Source organism: Octopus bimaculoides, chromosome 4 (genome assembly GCF_046866305.1).
Source record: "Octopus bimaculoides isolate indiv1 chromosome 4, ASM4686630v1, whole genome shotgun sequence".
Classification (NCBI taxonomy): Eukaryota; Metazoa; Mollusca; class Cephalopoda; order Octopoda; family Octopodidae; genus Octopus; species Octopus bimaculoides.
Window position 1 is genome coordinate 80211700 of NC_142931.1, and position 26504 is coordinate 80238203.

General features: G+C 37.8%; 1 protein-coding gene across 2 annotated transcripts in view; it reads left to right on the top strand.

Moving 5' to 3' along the window:
- Positions 1-26504, top strand: part of LOC106883964 (beta-1,4-N-acetylgalactosaminyltransferase bre-4) — a 1203892-nt gene that overhangs the window by 483606 nt on the left and 693782 nt on the right. The gene's annotated exons all lie outside the window — the stretch shown is intronic.

The following is a 26504-nucleotide window of genomic DNA, read 5'->3' on the forward strand; positions in this document are numbered from 1 at the left end:
ACTATGTGTAAATAATGAAAGTAATGTTTTTCTGAATTAGTCACATCTGTACTATTATAAAGAAAGCTGCTTATCATTTATCTATGCATATATACATATATATATATATATATATATATATATATATATATATATATATTGTGTCATCCTGTAAGTAATGTGGTTTCTTTTCAATTGCATGAACTAAAAGTCAGGCGGGGCAGGATAAACTACCTGCGTCAACTTACTTTAAAAGCAGGTAGTAATTTTGCTATGCCCTTATTCTTAGTGCAAATTTTGAAGAGTGCAGTTCCATTTCAACAGTTATTTTATCAAAGCTATAATGGAAGTGACACATAAATATTGTATTGAAATAAGCCAGAACCAAAAAAATTTCATCAAAAGACATTCATTTCTCTATATGTTATGAGAAAATAGTTATTCACTCTCTCTCTCTCTCACATGCACACTCACATGCATACAAAAAAGTTGTATGCATATGTATTTATGTACATGTATATGAAAGAAAACGTGTATGTGTGTGTGTGTGTGTGTTTGAGAGAGAGAGCAAGAGAGAAAGGTGGTGCCACTTACACACATGCAAAAAAATACATACATGACAACACACACTTTCACTCACTCACTTTCTCTCCCTCTCTCATGCACACACACACACACATCCATTTTATATACATGTACATGCATCTTTCACTTTCTCCTCTCTTTAACTTTCTGCTCTCACTTCAAAGCAAATGTTGCCTTTTCACTTTCTCTTCTCTTTCAACTTCTGCTCTCTTCAAAGCATAGAGAAATAGAAAAAGTTATGGAAATTAATGAACAATCATATGATCCCATATGGTTAACCAGACAACTTTGCTGCTTCAAATGAAAGAATGCCATAAAATAACTTCCTTTGGTGCACGCACACATGCACACATGCATGCACGCTTGCTCACTCACTCACTCACTCTGGCCTGGAGACTAGTCTATGCTGGGGGATGCATTTTTCACCATGGAGGGTCTTTGTATTTAAGACCAACCATGCATACTGCTGCCTGGTGAGAATGTAATCACTCTGGCTAGTGTAGCCACCTGATTGGTAGGTTATCATGTGGCTGGTCAGCTTCCTGAAGTTAGTGTTGCAGATCAGAAGGTTATTTGCATCATAGAACTCTAGTAGCCTTGTTCCCTCTTCGTTTCAGGAACCAATTCCACGGCCCCTATGTACACCATGAAAAATACCGGGCTGCTGTCTGACATGCTCCTTGAAAACTTCAGCCATGAAGATGAGATCCTTGTCATTTGTCTTAGAGGTATCTTGCTAAAGAATATCATAAAAATGGTCCTTCTGTTCATTTGGTAGGCCCACTTGTGGGGCATAAGCAGAGATAATTGATGCTATGCTATTCTGCAAGACTAGCCTGTGCTTAAGCACTCTATCGCTCACTCTGACTACCTCTATGACCTTATCCACCCATTTAAGCCCACACTGCCTACCCTGTCACTGTTAGCTTCCCAGAAGATTTCCTCCACATGTAAATATACACTTACATATATTATTTCTATTCAAGTGATTGAAGATATTTTTTACTATGTGCTCTTGCGGTTGACTAACTATTCCTGTGTAGAGTGCTGTCAGATATGAATTCTACCTGTTTTATCAACCTGCTCTCTCATTCCATACTTCAAGGTTCTGATGATGATGATAATGGGAACTATACATATATTTATAATTTAATATAAACAGTGTTTACATCATATATATCTTTCACTGGATGGACTTTGGTTTTTACTTTTTTTGTTGATTCCACCAGTAACATTAAATTGGATTAGATAGATTAAATGAATTTAATGGCATTAAATGGATTAAATGGGATTAAATTATCAATGATGATAATGAGAAATATACATATATTATATTTATAATCTAATATAAACAGTGTTTACATGATATTTATCTCTCACTGGGTGGACTTTGGTTTTTCCTTTTTTTGTTGATTCCACCAGTAACAGAACAGTACACTACATATAAATATATGTAATAATATAGATTTAATCAAAAGATTAAATGTGGTACTTAAAATGTCTGTGGCACCAGAATTTGTTAGGGTAAAATCCACCTAATGGATAAAATTGGATTAGATAGATTAAATGAATTTAATGGGATTCATTATCATCATCATCGTTTAATGTCCGCTTTACATGCTAGCATAGATTGAACGATTTGACTGAGGACTGGCGAAACAGATGGCTGCACCAGGCTCCAATCTGATCTGGTAGAGTTCCTACAGCTAGATGCCCTTCCTAACGCCAACCACTCCGAGAGTGTAGTAGGTGCTTTTCAGTGCCACCGGCACGATGGCCAGTCAAGTACTGGCAACGGCTACGCTCAAGTGGTGTTGTTTACATGCCACCTGCACAGGAGCCAGTCCATTGGCACTGGCAATGACCTCGCTCAAATGATTTTTCGTGTGCCACCGGCACAAGTGCCAGTAAGGTGACGCTGGTAATGATCACATTCAAATGGAGCTTTTTACATGCCACTAGCAGAGAAGCCAGTCTGCTGCTCTGGCAATGATCTTGTTTGGATGGTACTCCTAGCACTCCACTGGCAGGGGTGCCAGTTGTCGAATTTGCAAATTTGATTTGATTTCGATTTCCTTTGCTTCAACAGGTCTTCGCAAGCAGAGTTTAGTGTCCAATGAAGGAAAGGTATGCATAAGTAGGCTGGTTACACCCCTGGAATAGGCCATGAGTTATGGTCTCACTTGGCTTGCTGGGTCTTCTCATGCACAGCATATTTCCAAAAGATCGTGTTTCACAACCTCATCCCAGGCCTTCCTGGGTCTACCTTCCTCCACAGATTCCCTCAACCGCTAGGGTGTGGCACTTTTTCACACATCTATCCTCATCCATTCTCACCACATGACCATACCAGCGCAGTCGTCTCTTTTGCACACCACATCTGATGCTTCTTAGGTCCAACTTTTCTCTTAAGGTACTTACACTCTGTCTAGTATGCACACTGACATTACACATCCATCAGAGCGTACTGGCTTTATTCCTTGTGAGCTTACGCATGTCCTCAGCAGTCACAGCCCATGCTTCACTGCCATGTAGCATGACTGTTTGTACACATGTGTCATACAGTCTGCCTTTTACTCTGAGCGAGAGGCCCTTTGTCACTAGCAGAGGTAAGAGCTCTCTGAACTTTGCTCAGGTTATTCTTATTCTAGCAGCTACACTTTCAGTGCACCCTCCCCCGCTACTGACTTGGTCACCTAGGTAGCAGAAGCTATCAACTACTTCTAGTTTTTCTCCTGGGAATGTGGCAGACGTTGTTCTCTGCACATTTTCAGTGTTTATTGCTCCTGAGCATCTGCGACATACAAAAACTATCTTCCCAGTTAGCCTTTCTTTGATATTGCTGCACCTCTTATGTGTCCATAGCTTACACTGGGTACATCTTATAGAGTTTCTACCTACGCCTTTTCTACAGATCGAGCAGGGCCATCTACCTGAAGGGATTTGTAGTTTGTTTGCCTTCCTACGTATTAGGACTTTGGTTTTAGCTAGGTTGACTCTAAGGCACTTCGATTCTAATCCTTGTTTCCACACCTGAAACTTCTCCTCTAGTTCTGATAGTGACTCAGCAATTAGAGCAAGGTCATCAGCATAGAGGAGCTCTCAGGCACATCCTGTGTTGAATTCCTCCGTTATTGCCAGGAGGACTATGATAAATAGGAGGGGGCTGAGGACTGAACCTTGGTGGACCCCTACTTCTACCCAGAATTCTTCATTGTACTCATTGTCAGCCCTCACCTTACTGACAGCGGCTCTGTACATGACTCACACAGCTCTCACTATCCATTTTCTATCCCTAGTTTCCTCATTGACCACCAGATAAGAGATCGGGGGAGCCTGTCAAAGGCTTTCTCCATGTCAACGAAAGCCAGGTACAGAGGTTTATCTTTGGCTAGGTATTTCTCCTGCAGCTGTCTTACCAGAAATATAGCATCAGTGGTGCTTTTCCCTGGCACAAACCCAAACTGCATCTCATCTAAACTGGCTCTCTCCCTAATTAGTCGGGCTATGACCCTTTCTGTGACCTTAAATCATCAATGGTGTTAATGGGAAATATACATATATTGTATTTATAATTTGATATACACCAATATTATTATGATATTTATCTGCCACTCAATAGAGTTTTATGTTTTACCTTTTATTTTTTGTTGATTCCACCAATAAGAGAATAGTACATTATATATATATATATATATGTGTGCGTGTGTGTGTATGTGTGTGTGCGTGTGTGTGTATGTGTGTGTGCATGTATATATATATATATATATATATATATATGAATTCAAAATTAAATATGAGCGAAATCACCATAATATTAGCAGCTAGGAAATCTATTACAAAATTCGATAACAAACACTGGGTAAGAAATGACCTAGTGATAGTTTTGACATAATAATGGGATCTGCTGACTTGGTACAAGCCACAGATTTAGTGGGAATATACATCCTATTTAACTTAGGTAGGAAATTTCTGGAACTTGGAGGGGGTCTGCACATGGATAATGTGCTTTTTACTCTGGATAACATCTCTAATAGAAGATTAGTAATATATAAAAAGAGAGATGCTGGTATTTATGATAGAAATGCAAACACTAATGATACAAATATCAATGCTGGTATTTATAATAGGCACAATGACCATGTAAGAGAAAATGATATAAACATTAAGACAGATGAAGAAAGCAATGCAAATATGGATAGGTTAATATTTAGGACTCCTAACATAGCAAATAAATATAGCAAGAGTAACTTGGAAAACTTAGTATACAAACAGAGCATACCTGGTAAGGAAACAAAGAATACTTCTAAAAATAAAATCTGTTATTGTGCTAGGGAGGATCGATGTCCATTGAGGAATTTTTGTTGAGAAAAGGAGCTATATACAAATATAAGGTAACGTCGGAGTGAAAGCATTACTGTTATATAGGTTCTACTGAAAATTATATAAAAAAAGGGATAGTGAACCATGAAAACACTTTTAGGGATAGGTAAGAAGAAGCTAGCACTTGTCTTAGTAAACTAATTTGGGCGGTTAAGGATAAAAAGAAGGAATATACACTTAGGTGGGAAATAATATGGAAAAATCTTGTAGCATTGGGAACAAAAGATGTGAACTCTGTGTAGAGGAACTTTATCAAACTCTTACATCAAAACACACATTATTAAACAAGAGAGAAAGAAGTTTTTATCGTGTGCATAAGGTTAAATATACATTTAATAAATTTAAATAAATTGAAATGGATATAATCATATAGAAACTGAGTGAATAATTCAATTATGCATAAGAATAATTCTTAGTTGATTTTAAATAGTTTTTAGTTAAAAAATTAAACACCAAGTATATGCTACTTAAGAATCATATTTCTACACTAGTGATGAATAATGTAGGAACCCAAACCATCAACTAATATATCTAAATAAATCATACTATTAATAAGAGGGGAAAGGGATTTTTTTGTCTACTCATAATTGTAAAATTTATATTTGTATTTATTGAATTTGAATAAATTTAATCGAAATAAACACTGTATGAATAATACAATACCTAAGTTTCTATTGTTAAATATACTTTCTTTGAAATTAAATAAATTTAGGGTAAAATAAACACTGTGTAAATAGTAAATTAGAATTATACATTTATACCATTAATTAAATAGACAAGTGTAAGAAAGAACCCAAACTATCAAGTAATGTATCTAGATAAATAATTCATATTAATAACAAATAATATAGCTTCTTACAATAAGAATGAACAAAAGAAAAAATGAAAGGTAGCAAATAAGTGCATACCTAGATTTATATTTTTTACCAATAAAGAAGAACATTTTCTCCTAGATATAAAAGATGTAAACATCTATAGCAGCAACTGGGATTTCACGAGTGTAAGGTACTAATCAGAGCAGAACCAATGATAAGCACTAGTACATATGCACATAAGGAATTCCCAGTATCATTAATTGATATGGAGCTAAACTCTTGGATAATTATCCCTAGGAAAGAACAACCTCTTTCCACACATATATGTATATATATATAATAGAAATATGTTTCAAAAAGAAAATAGAAATTACATGTGGAAAAGGTATGGGGAAAGTAAGAAGAAAAAAGCAAAAATGCACATTGGATATAAAAAAAATAAAGGATTTTTTAATGAAAAGTAATAAGTATGTACAATTAGATGAACTGAGGTAGAATTAAGAGGAATAAAAGTCATTATGATGAATTGTTAAAGGGATTCAAAGTCATACCGGTTTCGTTAATTACTGTTCACTGGCTTTGAATGCACACCGATTACCAAACAGTGTTGGGTCTACTAGTCCCTGAGTAAAAAGGTTATGTGTAAGAGAGGTAAGTAGTTCTGGATGTGGTGCAGTTAGGGTAGATATAATACTGTAATATGAATGGTGTGTAGGATGTATGGTAGTTAGTGGTATTACTGGTAAGGTTATTAGTGTTCTGTATTATGTTAAGTTGTGGATGGAATTTATTGATGAAAGTTGCCTCTTCATTCATTCTTTGCTGTACTGAGGTGTTCTGTGAACATTGATAGAAGAAGAAAATTAGGAAGTTAAGATTAAGGTTCCTAGCACACCTTTCTATGTGTTCACTGACCTGTATCTGTCTGTATTGTCAGTGGCAGATTTGTTCTTTGTGAAGAGTGGTTCTTCAACAGAGTGATATTCCTGTTTGGCCAACATATTGATTACCGCACCCTAAGCAGGTAATGGCATAGATTAAGTTTTCCGAGGCACAGATGAAATTTGATTTAATCTTAAATATTTCCCCTTGTTTAAAGTGGAGCTCTGTACCCTCCAAAAGGTGGGGCATGTGCCACAGTTAGGCTCACCGCACTTTTTCACTTTTGGTTCTGTTGTTAATGGATATAGTCTTGCGTTGGTTAATATATTTTTCAATGATTTCAGTTGCATTTTAGTCTTGATAATTTTGTGTAAGCCTAAAATTTTGTTCATTATTTTATCTTCTGTGAGAATGGGTAAATTTTGGATGATAATGTTGAAGGCTTCATTGTTGCTAGGGTTATGTGTGGGGAAGTATGGGAGTATTTTGAAGTCCTGTGTAGTATTTCGGTTAACTTCCCTTAATGTTCATATGTCTAATATCCTTAGTTCGTTTAATCTCATCATTTATTAATGATGTTAGGTAATGTCTCTTGATTAATATTGATCTGAATTCAAGGAGTTATCATTCTCGAGTATTGGTGTCTGAAACTATGGTACAAATTCTTTTCGCTAGATTATAAGGTATATTCATTTTTATGTGTTTGGGGTGGCATGAGTTGAATAATAGGTATTGTTTTCAATCTGTGGGTTTATGGAAGATGTCTGATTCGATGTGGTTATTGACTATTTTAATTAAGATGTCAAGAAAAGAGAGTTGTTTATTACTGTGTTCCATGGTAAATTGTATGTTGCTATTTATATTGTTGAACATTATTTTTAAATCGAGGAGTTTGTCCATGCTATCTTCCCAAAGTATAAAGCAATCATCTAAATACCTCTTCCAGTTCTCCTTTAAAAAGCAATGAAATGAGCTGCTATATTTTTGTAGTAATGATTGGTATATTTTAAGTTCTAGGTAACCCATTACAAGATTCACAATCACTGGAGCAGCTCGAGTTCCCATTGCAATTCTACATTTTTGTTGATAGTAAACTGATTGAACATGAAATAGTTGTTCAGTCGGAGGAATTTAAGTACTGAGATTATGAATCTGTGGTTGATGCATCCTGGGATGAAGACGGGTGTGTAAACAACAAACAGATGTATTAGTTTAATGCTTGGGAAGTGTGAATGTCTTTTACATTTCGCGCCTACACTCTTCAACAGAAAGGAATACAGAAATAAGCAGAGAGAGAAAATAAAATAAAAGGAGAGATGGAAAATTAAAAAGGTTTAGTGGCTTGTGATCAATCATGGCGAAAACCATGACTGTTTGGTTTTTAAATTTTAAAGCCAAGGTGTAAAATTATATTATTAGGAAATTAAATTGATTATAAGTACCTGTGAAACCATTCTTTTCTTTTTTCAAATATACCTAAGTGTACCAAGGATTTCATACATTTTCCAATATATATATGTGTATATATGTATATATACATATATGTATATATATGTATGTATATACATATATATATATGTATGTTTATACATATATGTATATGTATGTATATATGTATATGTATGTATATATGTATATGTATGTATATATATATATATGTGTATATACATGTATGTATATGTTTTGTATATATATGTTTTGTATATGTATGGGACATAAACATGCTACTAGCAGTTGTTAAGCACACACACACACACACACACACACACACACACACACACACACACACACACACACACTAGCTTGCACGTAAATATACGACAGACGTCTTTCAGTTTCCACCTACCAAATCCACTCACCAGTCTTTGGTCGACCGAAGGCTACAGTAGAAGACACTTGCCCAAGTTGCCATGTAGTGGGAATGAACCCAGAAGCATGTGGCTGGGAAGCAAGCTTCTTACCACTCAGCCATGACTGCGCCTTTCCACACAGCCATGACTGTATAATTTGAGAGATATTTGGCTACTACTGAACCTACTTGGTGTTATGTGGCTACATAAATGCTCTTACTGTTTTGATATGTCAAATTATTACTGAATGAAGAATAACTGACCAGAGCAGAGGTGAAGGGAAAAACTAATTACAGGGACATGGAGCTAGTAAAGAAAATAATTGGTTATTATGCATGAATGCGCACTCGTTTAAATGAACCTTATCGGAAAGCAAAAGAAAGAGGAAGGGACAGAGAAAGAGAAAATTAAAGAAAGAAAGCGGAGGTGAGAGTATGAACCAACACCTGGAGTTCAAAGTTCCTTTATTTATTTATTTATTTATTTATTTTCTAAGATTTTGTGCTATCCAGGGATGCAGGGATAGCTTTAGAGTTATATGGTTAAGAAGATCATTCTAAAACTGTGAATTTTGGGGTTCTAATCCACTGAGTGGTACCTGGAATGTACCTTGAAGAAGTGCTTTTTACTAAAGTGTCATGTTAATAAATATCTTGTGAATGGTGAAGCTCATTCTGAATCATCACTTAATGTCAAGATAAGGATGGACATGCATACACACACACTTGCACACATGCATACACATACATATATGCATGCACACACACACACACACGCACACACATTGAGTATATAAACAGCCTGGTTGCTTGTTTCTCTGGAGACTGTCAGAATTATGTAGACGCCTCTGATGAGAACCCAATAAGGTTCGAAAATCAATTAAAGTTGTTCATCATTTTTTTTTCAGTCTGTGGATAAATAGCTAAAATTTGCCCTCTTTATAATTATACCATATTTTACGTATATATATATATATATATATATATATATATATATATATATATATATATATATATATATATATGTATGTATGTATGTATGTATGTATATATTTATGTATGTATGCATGAATGGATGAATCTCTCTCAGTTTCTACAATGAAGATTCAGTATTTCAGACACACACACAGACATGGTAGGCAGTCTCTGCTTTTTAAATTTGACCCCAAAGCATTATTAGTTGACCTGAAGTTATAGTAGAAAAAATCTGGCCCATCTGCCACAACTGAACCTGAAGCAGAAACAATGTGGTTATGTAGCAAGCATTTTAACCAAGTATTGGTAATATATACTTAAGTTATCTCAATCATACCCACTACCTCATCAATTCCCACCTGGTATCTATCAGCTCAAAATAAATCAATACTTTAAGATTGATTCAATGCCTCATGTCTCCCTCATTATTAAAAGGGAAAGCTTTGTACTTAGTCAAAAGTTATCTGCATTATATATTCTTAAATCGGCATCACCATGATCTTGGAATCTTATAGCCCATCATTAATAGAAATTTGTGTCTTGTGGAAAGCATTTAATACAGCGGTTCTAGCTTCCTAAACCTTCATTTTATATCTGCATTGATATATTTGAGGTAGTGGTAGTGACAGTAATAGTAGTAATGGTGGTGGTGCTGGTAGTGATGGTGGTGGTGGTGGTGGTGGTTTGAAGAAATCTTGTTTGAATAAGTGAGGATTATGGGTCGCATGCAATCTGAGTGATTTTGTATTGATGGATTAAAAAGGTGTCTCATGATAAAGGAAATTGCAGATATGGAAGTAACCGATGGATGCTGACCTCTCTATCTGATATCATATTGACTTTGATACGTTGAGTTTTAGATGCTACTGTTGATGGTGATGAGGATGATAGTTGTGGTGGTGGTGGTGGTGGCGGCAGCTTGGGATGATAGTTATGGTGAGAATAGTTATGATGATGAGAATGATGGTGGTGGTTGGTAATGATGCTGGGGGAAGATATCATGATAAATGATAATGATGATAAGAATAACAATGATGATGATGATGATGATGAATAGAAAAGTAGTGGTGGTGGTGGTTGTGGCAGGATTTGTGGGTGAACAGTAGTGACGATGAAATTGATGATAATGATGATGCTGATCATAATAATGATGAAATCGATCATGATGATGATGAAGCTGATGATGATGATGATGATGATGAATTTCATGATGACGATGAAGAAATTGATGATGATGATGATGATGATGATGATGACAGCAATGACAATGATATTGACACAATGTTAGTGGTTGTGGTAATGACAAGGATTTAAGGATGATGATACAGGTGACGATATTGACATGATCTTGATAGTGGTGGTCATGATGATGATGAAGAGAAGGATTTTGCGGTTAACACTAAGAATAAGAATGATGCCAAGGGTTACAATGTTGGTGATGATAAAGAGGAGTTTAAGGACGTGATATTATTGGTGATGCGTTATGCTATGAGGATGGCTGTATAAAGAAGTACTGAGCTCTAATTGTGGAGAGTATCTGTGGAAGGAGTAGACCCAGGAAGATATGGGACAAAGTGGTGAGAAAGGATCTTTGGATGCTAGTCCTCACTAAGAAAACGACAAGGGACTGGGAGGTGTGGCGATTTGCTGTACTTGATAAGACACGCCAAGCTAAGTAAAAATCACTGTGTTCCACACATACAGGCCTGCCCTTTCAGGTGATGGTTCCACTTAAGGAGCACCCATGCCAGTGGTGCATATATGCACAAATGCCTGTGGGGCACATAAAAAACACCCCGTTAAGTGGTTGGTGTTAGGAAGGTTGTAAAAACCAGGCCGCAACAGACAATTGAACCCTGGACAGCTCCCAGCTAGCCAGCTGCATGTCAAACCATCCAACCCATGCCAGCATGGAAAGATGTTAAACAATGATGATTATCTAAAAAGATGATGGTGATGATGATGGTGGTGATGATGTTGATGATGATGATGGTAGATATAATACTCTCTTTTATTCTCTTTTACTAGTTTCAGTCATTTGACTGTGGCCATGCTGGAGCACCGCCTTTAGTTGAGCAAATCGACCCCAGGACTTATTCTTTGTAAGCCTAGTACTTATTGTATCGGTCTCTTTTTGCTGAACCGCTAAGTTACGGAGACGTAAACACACCACCATCGGTTGTCAAGTGATGGTGGGGGGACAAATACAGACATACAAACATACACACACACACACACACACACACACACACATATATATATATATATATATATATATATATATATATATACACATACATATATACGACAGGCTTCTTTCAGTTTCCGTCTACCAAATCCACTCACAAGGCTTTGGTCGGCCCGAGGCTATAGTAGAAGACACTTGCCCAAGGTGCCATGCAGTGGGACTCAACCCGGAACCATGTGGTTGGTAAGCAAGCTACTTACCACACACCCACTTCTAAAGATGATATCATGAAGATGAAAATTTATTTTACTCCTACTGTTTTTCTGAGAAATTGAGACAATAAGCTGTTGAGAGTTCCATCATCCATCGCAGTGGCGTTGTCTTTGTTGTTGTTGGACCTCAGGTCACTTTAGAATGAGCAAATCTATGATCAAAAGCATTCTAGCTGTGTTCTTCCATCTTTGTGTACATCAGGCGTTACATTGCCCTTATAGCTTATGCTTGGATATACTCAACTAACATTTTAACTAATTAAATAGACTTGCTAGTCTATTTAATCTAGTTTAATCTACAATGTTCATAATTCACTCCTTCTTAACTACTGAAAGTTAGAAATCATTATTGATCTTATTAAAAGTAAATAGTAAAAAAAAAAACAATAATAAACAATGAAAACAAATTAAAGAGAGACCATATTAATTTTGTTTATTTTAACAAAATATAAAAATTTTTAACTATTAGCTCGGGGTGACCACAAAGTTTTCAAAGTATGATAAGTAAATAATTAGTTAAAGAAATAATTAGACACTAAAAATTAAAATTTTTAAATAGATTTTTTTAGTATTTAAAAAAAAAAAACTAGTCACTAGAATAAATTAGAGAAATTGATTAGGTGTTAAGCAATTTTGGAATGATACACAGACTATCTATTTTCGATTTAATTGCTTTCATTATTTTCTTATGAAAAAACCCCACAAAAATGACAAAAACAAAATAAACAGTTTCTTAGTTAATGATTTTGTAAATACTAATTTTCTACAATAATGAATATTTAACTAAATCTCAATATGTTTTACAAAATTTTTTATTTTCTTTTTCAAAATTAAACTGATGCTCTTTAAAATCAAATTTGAGCAGGTAGCACCGAAATTTTGTCGGAAGAGTGTTTCTAATTTAACTAATGGATTGAATTCTTGCAAAGTTTGCTTTTGCATAATTGAAATAAAGAAATTATTTTGGAGTTCATGACCAACATCCTTTTTCTTCTTTAGTCTTAATATATGCAGAATGTCTTAGGCAAGTGTCTTCTTCTCTAGCCTCAGGTTGACCAGTGGATTGTGAGTGGAATTTGGAAAACAGAAATTGTGAATGCATGTATGTGTGTGTGTTTGAAGGCATGTATGTGTGTGTGTGTGTGTTTTTGAAAATTGTTTTGGAAAACTAGCAGAATGCAAGATGAATATAAAAGAGTCTACACAGCAGTAAGGAAGACAAAGCAACTATTTTCAGTTTCACTTCTAATTTCAATATCCCAAGGCTTAAGACTGTTTTCATCAAAAGAAAACAGAAGATGGTGACAAACTAGTGTGTTTTGCAAAAGAGAGAATTGTGTCTTTCCTTAATGGCTGTTGTTTAGCCTCAAGTGAATCCTGATCTATAAAGCATATAACCAAAGCAGTTCAGTAATGATAACCATTCCAGCTTTCTTTTTGTCCAAACAGGACAGTATCTGACATTTTCTGTTGTAAGTGGTTAGGTGCCATTTGAGGGAGATTTAGTTGCTATTCTTAGCAAGTCAAATGATAGCATTGAGGCTCTCTCATGATTTGTAATACTTCTTTCTAATTTTGGCACAAGACTAGCAATTTTTGAGGAGAGGGGCTAGTAGATTATATCAACCCCAGTGTTTGACTGGTACATTGTTTTATGGATGAAAGGCAAAGCTGACACCAAGGATTTGTCTGACACTTTAATGATTCTGTCAGCTTGCTACCTTGTCATTGGTTTGTAATAATCTTTTTTACTATAGGCACAAGGACTACAATTTTGGGTGAGGTGGGTAAGTCGATTACTTTGACTCCATTACTCAACTAGTACTTATTTCATTGACCCCCAAAAGGATGAAACCTCTGCAGAAATTGAACTCAGAATGTAATGATGGATAAAATATTGCTAAGCATTCTGCCTGGCATGCTAATGGTTCTGCCAGCTTGCCACCATTATTGGTTTGTAATAATGGTATCAATGCAGGCTTAAGATACAGGCACAGTGTGGGAGGGGCTCCACAGATCCATGTGTCTTATACTAATCTACATATAATTCAGAATAATTGTTAATGATGAGGTTTTGTTGAAGAATGAATAAGCTAAAAATATTTCTTAATTCAACATGTTTATTCTAGTTTTCATATCAGAAAGTTGTCGTAATATATTATTTTTGTCGAATATTTATGCTTATACATGATAGTTGAAGAGATAAACAAGTCATATACATTTTTTTACTGACATGTGTATTTGTACCTATATATGAAAGTGAAAAGAGTGAGAACAAATGAGAAAAAGTGAGAGGGAAGTGAGATAATGTCATAATGGCATATCATATGACACAACCTCTGCTGCAATTATTTTTAGAGATTGAATTACACCACATAAAATGCTGGTAAACTTTCTCTCATATGTTTTTGTATTTTGATACAAAAAGTCAAGGTTGTTCTTTATATTTCTATTTACATTTCATTGCATTTGCCATAAAAAATGTGATTGATTGTAATATATGTTGGTAGGCATGTTAATTATCTGTATGGATAGTTTATTGTGTGCTGTAATAAAATAAATGTAGGGTATTGGCTGAATTTGAATCCAAATATAAACAAAGATGATGTAAGATCTGAGGAGCAGTCCATCATACATGTATATTGTGTCTTGCTGTCTGTAAATAAATACTCTTGATCCAAGTGTATTACTTTATGCAGGGACCTAAAGTGCTGTTATCATGGCCCTGGATGCTAGTGGTTGTTTGACCCCCTAGGTCGTTTTGATGAAGTAGGGCTATCATTGAAATCATTGCAGTTAAAACTAATCTGTCTTTTTGAACTAGATTGTCCAATAGGTGCAGGAGTGGCTGTGTGGTAAGTAGCTTGCTTACCGACCACATGGTTCCGGGTTGAGTCCCACTGCGTGGCACCTTGGGCGAATGTCTTCTATTATAGCCTCGGGCTGACCAAAGCTTTGTGAGTGGATTTGGTAGATGGAAACTGAAAGAAGCTCGTCGTATATATGTATATATGTGTGTTTGTGTGTCTGTGTTTTTCCCCCCAACATCGTTTGACAACCGATGCTGGTGTGTTTACGTCCCTGTAACTTAGTGGTTTGGCAAAAGAGACTGATAGAATAAGTACTAGGCTTACAAAGAATAAGTCCTGGGGTCGATTTGCTTGACTAAAGGTGGTGCTCCAGCATGGCCGCAGTCGAATGACTGAAACAAGTAAAAGAGTAAGAGTAATGTGAGCATTGAAGATATATTTTGGCTGCTAATTTTAAAGATCAATTGACTGTGTATAGTCCCCTTTGATATTAGTCATGAGTAAAATGAGTTTCCTGAATTTACATCATAACACGCAAACATATATAAATTACTTAAGTCTTTTTCATTCTCTTGTGACAGTCATTGAACTCTGGCTATGCTGATCCAACACTTTGCAAGAGCAGTCAAACAAATCTACCTCAGTACCTATTTTAACCCTTTAGTATTTAAACCGGCCATATCCGGCCAAAATGTTTAATCTGTTTTATGTTCAAACTGACCAGATCCAGGCTCTCACACCTACACTACAATGTTATTCTACATTAATTACTTACACGATCAAAATCTTGAAGATATGAGATAATTCAAATCAATGTGAATCAATAAGCATTATGTTTGATAGAATAATCTGAACACTAAAGGGTTAAATCTCGTGTTATTCTTTTGGTCTCTTTTACCAAACTGTTAGGTTACAGGGTTGTAAACAAACCAACATATGTTTACAAGCTGTGAGAGGTCAAACACACCTATATCATCATCATCATCATTTAACGTCTGTTTTTCATGCTTGCATGGGTTGAATGGTTTGACAGAAAACTGATGAGCTGGGGAGTTGCACCAGGCTCCAATCTGATTTGATATAGTTTCTGAAGCTGGATGCCCTTCCTAATGCCAACTACCCCAAGAGTGTAGTGGGTGCTTTCTACATGCTACTGACAAAGGTGCCAGTTACAAAACACTAGCATTGGCCATGACTATGATCTCGCTTGTCGTGACAGGTCTTTTCAAGTACGGTATATTGTCAATGTATTTATCATCAGTGGCAGCAGCTTAATGTCCACTTCTTTTGTTTGCGTGGATTTTCTAGGGCTGGGTGCCCTTCCTGCCACCAACCTTCCCCGTTTCCAAGGTGGGTAATATTTCCCCATAAGCAGACACTGATAATTCGAAAGTAAGGACACTGTTTGCTTGACAATGATACTTGTTACAACTATAATGCAATATACATATACATATCATCATCATCATCATCATCATCGTTTAACGTCCGCTTTCCATGCTAGCATGGGTTGGACGATTTGACTGAGGACTGGTGAAACCGGATGGCAACACCAGGCTCCAGTCTAATTTGGCAGAGTTTCTACAGCTGGATGCCCTTCCTAACGCCAACCACTCAGAGAGTGTAGTGGGTGCTTTTACGTGTCACCCGCACGAAAACGGCCACGCTCGAAATGGTGTCTTTTATGTGCCACCCGCACAAGCCAGTCCAGGGGCACTGGCAACGATCTCGCTCGAAAATCCTACGGGAGCCAGTCAGGCGGTACTGGCAACGGCCATGCTCATATATATATATATATATATATATATATATATATATACCGGAGTAAGCACATGAAATGTGCAACAAGGTGGAAAAAAGAGTACTCAAATACCAGAGGTAGAGTAATATGCTTTATTTAAAAGCAGCAGAAATATAACAAAAAAACCGTTACTCTGAGTTTCATGTTCCCGTTCATCGGACAGTTTTGTTAGAAATGGAGAAAGGATAACAATGCAATCGAAAGTAATATAAAATAAAATTTAGAACACATGGATTCGTTTGATTGGTTGTTTCAAATAAGGGCCATGGATTGGTCGTTTCAATTAACTGTCAATGATGCATAATTCACAGACCAAATAAATTTAATACAGATTCACCCTATTAAAAAAAATATCGAAGAAAACCTTAAATAGAAAAATGGGCTCCAAATACATATTATAGATAATTAATTATATTCGAATTAACGCATTAAAATCAAATCAATAGAATAAAGTATACGCTGCATTCAAAATAAAATAGAATAAAATAAAATAAAATAAAATAAAATAAAAATTACAATAGTGCGTATGTATACAAGGCTATCCACAACATATATATATATATCTATATATAAATATATACATCGAAATACACAGCTGCATACGCACAGACAATCTACGTATATAGGCCTATATTCACAAGGCACAGATATATACATAAGTACAAATCTACACACATATACGCACACACGCATATAAGTTTGCGCATGGAAAACCTATGCACTGGTAATGACAATTGTATCTTAATCTATGGAGTGGAGGGGTAAAGAGTAACGTATCTATAATAACGTTAAATATGGGAAAGGGGGTGGCGGGGGGAATGTAGTTGTCATAAAAAAAGAAAAGGAGAAAGAAAGAGAATAAAGAAAGAAAGAAAGAGAAAAAAGAAAGAAATAAATGGAAATATCGGCATATGCGTGATGCTATATACATTTTTGTATACGCATATATGCACAATCTAAATTTTTATGCACGTTCACTATATGCTCTTGCTTATTTTCTCTCTCTACTTCTTCCTTCCTATCCCCAGCCTTTCTCTCCTCTCTTTTCTTCCTTTGCTATCTTTCTTTTTTTTTTTTTTTTTTTCCATTTCCAATGTCTAGGGTTAACATTGGTAATTATACTGTTTGTATAACGGACACTTTTATCCCTTAGATGGTTATTCCAACCTCTAACTCTACTAACCTATATATATATATATATATATATGATGGGTTTCCAAACAGTTACTGTCTACCAAATTCATTCAGAAAAATTGGTCAGTACAGGAATATTGAAGAAGTTACTTGCCCAAGATGCTGCATGGTGGAATTGAATCCAAAACCATTTGGTTGCAAAGCAAATTTCTTAACCACACAACCACAAATGCTTTCTCATATATATTGTTTCTTGCTTGTTTTTATCAGCCTGGATAACGAGGATTTTAAGTATTTGAGAATGCCAAGGTGGGAAAATGATAAATTAGGAATGACTTTGTATTAATTCGATTAGTCAAATTAATATATACAAGCTCATACACGTTTGCTTCAGTTGATTATTTATGATACATGATCTTATCTTTTTGTAATTACTGACACAGCAATATCTTTAAAATACATCTTTGAATTTGTTAATGAATTTTAAATTCAGTTTTAGCTACACAAATATTTATATATATTGATGTGTGAGTGTTTGTCTAACGCAGATATACAGATATCATAAAAGACTCATAACTATATTTTGATTTATGCAAGCACATAAACACTCATACACACACACATTCATATATATATATATATATATATATATATATATATATATATATATATATATATATATATATATATACATACATACACATACACATACACACACACACATACACACACTCATACACACACACACATACACACACTCATACACACACTCATACACACACACATACAGGGTGTCCCAAAAGTCACAGACGGATTTCAATTTTTAATAACTTTCTTAACTCCACAAAGAAATGCATGAAATTTTGATACAATATAAAGGACATAATGAAAATTAAAATGACATCACTAAAACAGCAGCCATTTTTGGCTCCGCACACCCGTGCTCTTTCCAAAGCCTGCACCATAACACCCACAAGAGTTTCTCTCTTGATGTTCTCCTTCAGTTGCGCCAGGGTCTCCAGTTTGTTGATATAAACCCTCTCTTTCAGGTATCCCCTCAAGAAAAAAACCCTGTATATATATATATATATATATATATATATATATATATATATATATATATATATCGATAGATAGATAGATAGATAGATAGATAGATAGATAGATAGATAGATAGATAGATACATTTCTTTTATTAGCCACACAGGGCTCAACGAAGATGGGACAAATACAGTGTAGAGCTTTTCTTTTTGGGAGGGGGAAGGAAGGAAAAAAAAAAAAAAAAAAAAAAAAAAAAAAAAATTGGTGGTGTCGATCAAAAGGGATCGTAGGAAGGGAAAAAGGGGCAGTTCGATCAAAAGGGATCGAAAAAAAAAAGAAAAGGAAAGGCCGATCAATAGGGATCGTGTATCACACAGTAATGTTCTCGTGTAAAAAGAGGGGAGGACAGTTTAGGTTTAGCCGTGGAAGGAAAAGCCCACGGAAAAGACCACGGTAACCTTGGTCAATATTCTCATTGAAGAAACTATAACAGTAAGTGACTCTCTTTTGCCTTTTTGTTTTATTTTTTTTTTCTTGTTCATAGGGTTATGCTCAAGATGGCTCCGTCGTTCACACGTGCCATCCTTGCTACATTCACCCATCTTTTTTTGAAGCATTCACTAGACAAGACTTCCCTTTCTACTCTCAACTTCCTCTTCAGGTGATACTTGAAGAAGTTGATGAGAGATTGCCCAGAGAGGAAAGTCTTTGTCTCTAGACCTTTCAGACGCGTCCACCATACACATTCTTTCGCCATAGCCACAAGTACGATGAAAATAGCTCTTCCTTCCCGTTTAAAGGAAGGAGGCGCGACAATATTCACGATAGACTCGGCTGATAGACCGACTCGTCCCACACGCGATAGCAGTTGTTCGACGTAAGCCCACAGCTCGGAAATGGTGGGACACTGTACGAGTGCGTGCAGAACGGTTTCGTCGCTCTGCCGGCATCTCGGACAGGTCGGCCCCGTGTTTCTCGAGCCATGCCTGTAGAGCTTATCCCGAACGGGTAGTGCTTCTCGATAGCACTGCCAGGCCAGGGATCTCTGGAAGTTGTCCATAGGTCCCGGCCCGAAGGTCGTCTTAAACAGGCGGGTCAGGTATTCCTCGTCGACGCCCAGGTTCGCCCCGAGATCGTCGTCGTACCTTCCCTCCACTAATCCACTATAGAATGCGTTAGTTGTGATGCAGTCGCTCAAGGTTGACCCGGGTTGTTGGAGTTGCCGAAGAGCAGCGCGACACTCGCGGTGCCATTCGCCCTTCTTCGGCCTCTTCTTGATCCATGACTGCAGTTCGGTCATGGAGACGAGCTGCGGGAAAGCGCGCCGCACAAACGGTGACCACACCTGTTCACCGCTGTCTACGTAGAGCCGGAGATGTCGCAGTCTCAGCGCGTGTCTGCGCATCATCAACCACGGCATGCCCAGTCCTCCTTTTAACGGGTGTTGGCAGCAAACGGATCGCCTAACCATCGGAACGCTTCCTTTCCACAAGAAGCGGAAGAGGATGCGCTCCAGTTTGGTGATGGTAGGGTCGGGACAAGGAACGACGGTCAGGCGGTAGTAGATGACGGACGCGATGTACGTGTTCGCCACCTCCGCCCGACCTTTCAGGGAAAGCTTCCTCTCGGCCCATTGCCGGGCTAGAGTGGCCACCCTTCTCGTTATCTCGTCCCAGTTCTTCTCCGTTTGGAGGTCTGGACCAAACCAGACCCCGAGCATCTCAACCGGACCGTCAGTCCAGCGTCCCACGACGGAGGCGCTACTTGACGGCATGGGGTTGCTTCTCCAGGTGCCGAGCCGCAAGCCCACTGACTTATCCCGGTTGATTTTCGCTCCCGTTACCGCTTCGTAGTCTCTCAGTGTCTCGCCGACAAGCTCGATGTGCTTTTGGCTAGACACTATGACGGTGACGTCGTCCGCGTATGCCGACACGCTCGTCCCGCATCCCAACTCTCGCGGGATGCCCCTCAGCGTCGCCAGCTTCCGCAGTAGTGGCTCGAGAGTCAACACGTACAGAAGCGACGAGAGGGGGCATCCCTGACGGACCGAACGTGCAATGTCGAAGGGTCTTGATAGATGCCCATTGACGCGAACTACCGAACGGATGCCTCTGTACAAGGCAGCCATCCAGCCGCGGAAAATGGGACCGAAGCCGGCTGCTATGAGGACAGCCTCCAAGTATTGATGGTCTACCCTATCGAAAGCTTTCGATTGATCTAAATTGATCAGGGCCCCACCCATGCCAGGTTCCTTAACTACCCTCTCTATGATGTAGCGCATCAGATGGAGGTTGTCATGGATGCTCCTGCCCGGCACCGCGCACGTTTGCGCCTTGCCGATCAGTTTCTCGATGACAAGCGCCAACCGCTTGGCTAACACCTTGGCCAAAATTTTCAAGTCTGCATTGAGCAGAGTGATGGGCCTAAAGTTATCTATGACGTCCCCCTTGTTTGGATCTTTCTTCAGCAGCGTTACGGCTCCTCGACTCACAAAACCGGGAATGCTCCCGTTTTGCTGCCAGTTGCAGTACACCGCCACCAAGACGTCTCCAAACAAGTCTGGCTTACAGTTGTAAAGCTCGTAGGGCAGACCATCCAAACCCGGAGATTTGTCCCTCGAGCATCCCGCCATCGCGTCCCTCACTTCCGCCGCCGTGATGGCACCTTCGCAGCACTCCGCCTCTCTTGCCGAGAGTCGTGGCAGGCTGTGCAGGTAGGCACTGAAGTCCACCCTGCGTTCTCGCTCGCCATTCGTCCCAAACAGTCGAGCAAAGTGCCGCTGAAAGGCCTCACACATTTTGCTTGGCTCGAGCAGTTCGCGCCCCTGTTCGTCCACCAGAGACCGAATGGTGGCTTTGTTGCCCTGTTGCGCCTCCGCCACCCGGGCCTCTCGTGCGGCTCCAACACCTTCGTTTCTTAGAGCACGCATCCTAGCCCTGACAACGCACCCTTCGTGTTTGGCGTTGAAGTGTTGGTCAAGGGCCAACCTCGCCGCCAAAACGTCGGATGCGATGCCACTTCTAATTGCCTCTTCTAGCTTCTTAACTAGTTCACCCTCTACTCTGTTTCTGTCTATGGCTAGTGCTTTGCTATACCTAACCGCTTCTGCTTTTATTGCTCTCTTGAGGGCAAACCACCATTTGTTATTGATGATGGCTCCTGTCAAAGCCCTCTTTACTAACGTGCTAATCCGGTCTCTGAAAACTGGTCTCGACGGGAAAGACGCGTTTAGTTTCCAGTAACCGGAGCCCTGCCTATGTGTCTTATCTAAGTCTAGCGTACACGTCACAAGTTTGTGATCCGTGTAGCTGACTATGTGAAATTGTGGACACCCTATGCTATCTCTATCTACTCTCCTACACAGTATTCTATCTAGATACGATCTCGACGACCCGATGCGGTTTGTCCATGTCCACATTGGTGCATTCGGGTAATCGAGTCGGTACCTGTCAAACAGTTGAAAGCGTCTGAGCAGGTCTTTGAGGCATTTGCATCCCCGTCTATTCCTATCTCTGCCCACATAGTCTAGATGCGTGTCCAAGGTAGCATTCCAATCCCCCACTAAAAGTAAAGGACGAGACGTTCCTAGGAATACTTCTAGACGTCGGAAGAAATCCGGCCTACCTGTTAAAGGTGGTGCGTATACTGATATGAGTCGAAAAGCACACCCATCGCTGCCATCGACATCCAGAACAACCAATCTACCCTCCGGGTCTATGAATACTGTCTTTACTTCGAGATCCAGACTCTTGTGAAAGAGTACCGCCGTGCCACTACCGCCCATTCTCGGCAGACAGGGAGAAAAATAAATGTTAAACTGTCTGCCAAACATGGACGATAGGGCCCGCGGATCATGGAGTCTGGTCTCGCTTATGGCTATGATTTCTAGTTTATGTGACTTTATGTCATTTAGGAGGTACCCTTGTTTCCAAGGGGACCCCAAGCCACGCGCATTTACACAACCAATCTTGAGCATCATTTTGATTTGAGTGTTAAAGTTTTATAAAGAGAGTCACTTACCGTTTGAGAGTTTTTGTGTCTCCTCCTTCGGGTTTTCTTCGAGGAGATCACTATATAGTTTTTTCGCCAGGTATTTTTGGCATTTGCCAACTGCCTTTGGAAAAATAGATTTTAGTGTGTGGTGCAGGGTTGGTGTTATGTGTAGTATTTTGATGTGTTCTGGCGGTGTTGTGTATGGGTGGTTGCTGGTTTTTATGTCTTCGTTTGTTATGTTTGTTTTTGTGTTGATGTATTCCATCAACTCTGAGTTTTTTGTGTTGATGGCAGTGAGCATTGTGTGTGTACTTGCTTTGGGGGTTTTGTTGCTTGTGTTGTAGTTGTGTGTGCTTGTGTTGGTGTCTGGAGTGTTTTCGGGAGTTGTGTATCTCCCTGCTTTGTTTGTGTTTGCTTTTCTTTTCTTGCTCCTCTTCCTCCTTCCTTTCTGGGCTATTTGCCATTCCTCATTACTTTCATCTTCCGACGAAGGTTCTGAGGAATCGGAAGGGGGTAGGGGCAAATTGTGAGCGTCTGTGTGTGCTTGTGTGAGTGGTTGTGTTGCTGTTTTTGTTGGTGCTGATGGCTTGTTATTTGTGTGAGGTGTGTGTGATGTGGGGGAAGGGGAAACAGTCTTGGAATTTTCTTTCTTTTCCCCTGCTTCCTCACTTGTTGTTTTTGCAGATGTTGTTGTCTTCTCAGTTGCCAGTGTTGCTTGTGTTTCTCTTGTTTTGATTGTTGATGGTGGTGTTGGTAGTAGGGTTTTTTTTCCGGGTTTTGGTGGTTGCCCTTGTTGCTTTTTTTGGTTGGCGGCGGTTGGGCAACTGTCCTTGAGGTGTGCTTCGCTGCCGCATACATAACAACGTGGCCGCCTTCCTTCCACCACTACATATAACTTGTGGTCCTTTGCCAGTTGGATGTGTGTGGGGATCTTTTGGCACTCCTCTTCAGTGATGTGGAGGAGGACTTCGACTTTTTTTCCCCCTTCCCAGTTTTTCTCCTCTGCAGTAGCAATTTCTAATATATTTGCCTCCTCCATTTCGAGGCATATAGAACCTACTATCCACTGTGTTTCCACTTGTGAAGGGACATTCTTTACTGTCACCTTCGTCACTCTCTGTCCAAGATAACTCGGTATCATCACCAAGTCATCTGTGTGGAGAGAGAGTGTTGAAAATTCCTTCGCTAACTGTTCGCTCTTAAAGCGTACTAGGACCGTGGCAAATTTTCGTCCCCAAGTAACATGACTTTGAAAGGGCCATATCGGTTTGAGACAAATCTCAATTTTTTGGGTGGAGAAATTCTCCGGTCGCTTCGTTTTCTTGTTGATAAGTCTGTATGATATGTGCTTCTTGTTTGTATTTTCAATAATTGCTTTTGGTATGTGTATGTGTACAGTGTCACCTTCTTTCGTGAGAAGGGATTTTGTGTCATTGATTTGTTTTTGGGTGAATGTTAATATTGTTCTTTTTTCTTTCGTTGCATCGGCAAAATTTGTTTTTGTGATGCTGGCAGATATGTTGTTTGTGGCGTTTGTGGTGTTGTTTATCTTGTTCGTCTTGTAGTTGTTGATGGTGGTATTGACAGTGGTGTTGGTACTGCCAGGTTCAAAGGTGGTGGTAGTGGCGGCAGAGTTTGTCGAAGTAGTGGTGGTGTTGGTGTTGAAGGTCGGTGTCCTGTTGTTGTTGCTGTTGTTATTGTCACTGGTAGTAGCAGTGGTGAGGACAGTGGTCGTGTTAGCAAGGACATTTGTGTCGTTGTCGTTGTTGTTGCTGTTGTTGTTGTTGTCTTTGTCGTTGTTGTTGTTGTTGTCACTGGTGACGGTGGCAGGCAAGACTGCTGTAGCAGCAGAGTTTGTACACGTGATGGTGGTAGTGGTGGTGGTTGAGGCAGCAGCAGTTGACTCAGAATCATTGCTCTTCTTCATCACTTGTCTGCGTTCATGCGGAACGGCATTAAGTGTTTTCGCCTCTGGCATTAGGAGCGGGAAGTCGGCCTCGTTGAAAACCTTAGCCATATTCGTTTTAAAGAATATGGCTAGGAACGAGGAAGATATGTTTGAATTTTTGGAAATAAGGCTCTAAATAGAGCTATTTCCGATTTGAAAAATATATGTTCACGAAGTATTTTGTGTTATACACAACTTATACAAAATTTTAAAACAAAATAGGTCTTTTAAGAGGTGAAAAATGCAACTTACATGGGAGCCGATGTGTCTACCGTCCGTCCATGATGATAGATAGATAGATAGATAGATAGATAGATAGATAGATAGATAGATAGATATAGATAGATAGATAGATGTAGATAGGTAGATAAATATATCATCAATCATAGATGTAGATAAATAGATAAATATATATATATATATATATATATATATACATATATATATAGATAGATAGATAGATAGATAGATAGATAGATAGATAGATAGAAAGATAGATAGATAGATAGATAGATAGATATAGATAAATAGATAGATGTAGATAGGTAGATAAATATATCATCAATCATAGATGTAGATAAATAGATAAATATATATATATATATATATATATATATATATATATATATATATATATATATATATACATAGATAGATAAATATATAGATAGATAGATAAATAAATATATATCTATATATATATATATATATAATTGCTGCGTGGAAGGTGTTTATAAGCCATTTAAAATAACACACAAAATCCGTTAGATTCACTTCAACATTTAAATTTAATTTGTCAAAATATTTTCGTCGCTTTGAGACCGCTACCTCTTCACTGACAAAATTCTGTGCTGCATCTCAGCACAGAATTTTGTCAGTGAACAGGTCGCGGTCTCAAAGCGACGAAAATATTTTGACAAATTAAATTTAAATGTTGAAGTGAATCTAACGGATTTTGTGTGTTATTTTAAATGGCTTATAAACACCTTCCACGCTGCAATTGTTTTCGTTCCAGCACACGATCTCAGATCAGGTCACTTGCTATGCAAGTGCATCTCCGTAATATATATATATATATATATATATATATAGATAGATAAATATATATATAGATACATAGATAGATAAATACATATATACACTTTTACTCTTTTAGTTGTTTCAGTCATTTGACTGTGGTCATGCTGGATGGAGCACTGCCTTTAGTCAAGCAAATCGACCCCAGAACTTATTCTTTGTAAGCCTAGTACTTATTCTATCGGCCTCTTTTGCCGAACCGCTAAGTTATGGGGACGTAAGCACACCAGCATCGATTGTCAAGCGATGTTGGGGGGACAAACACAGACACACAAACATATACACACACATATATATATATATATATATATATATATATATATATATATATATATATGTATATATATATATATATATATATATATATATATATATATATATATATATATATATATATATATATATATATATATACATATATATATATATATATATATATATATACATACGTATATAGGATGGGCTTCTTTCAGTTTCTGTCTACTAAATCCACTCACAAGGCTTTGGTCAGCCCAAAGCTATAGTAGAAGACATTTGCCCAAGGTGCCACACAGTAAGCTACTTACCACACAGCCACTCCTGCACCTATATATATATATATATATATATATATATATATATATATATATATATATATATATAGATAAATATATATATATATATATATATATATATATATATATATATATGTATATACAGGCACATACATATAAATATGTATATATATATGTTTATATATATATATATATATATATATATATATATATATATA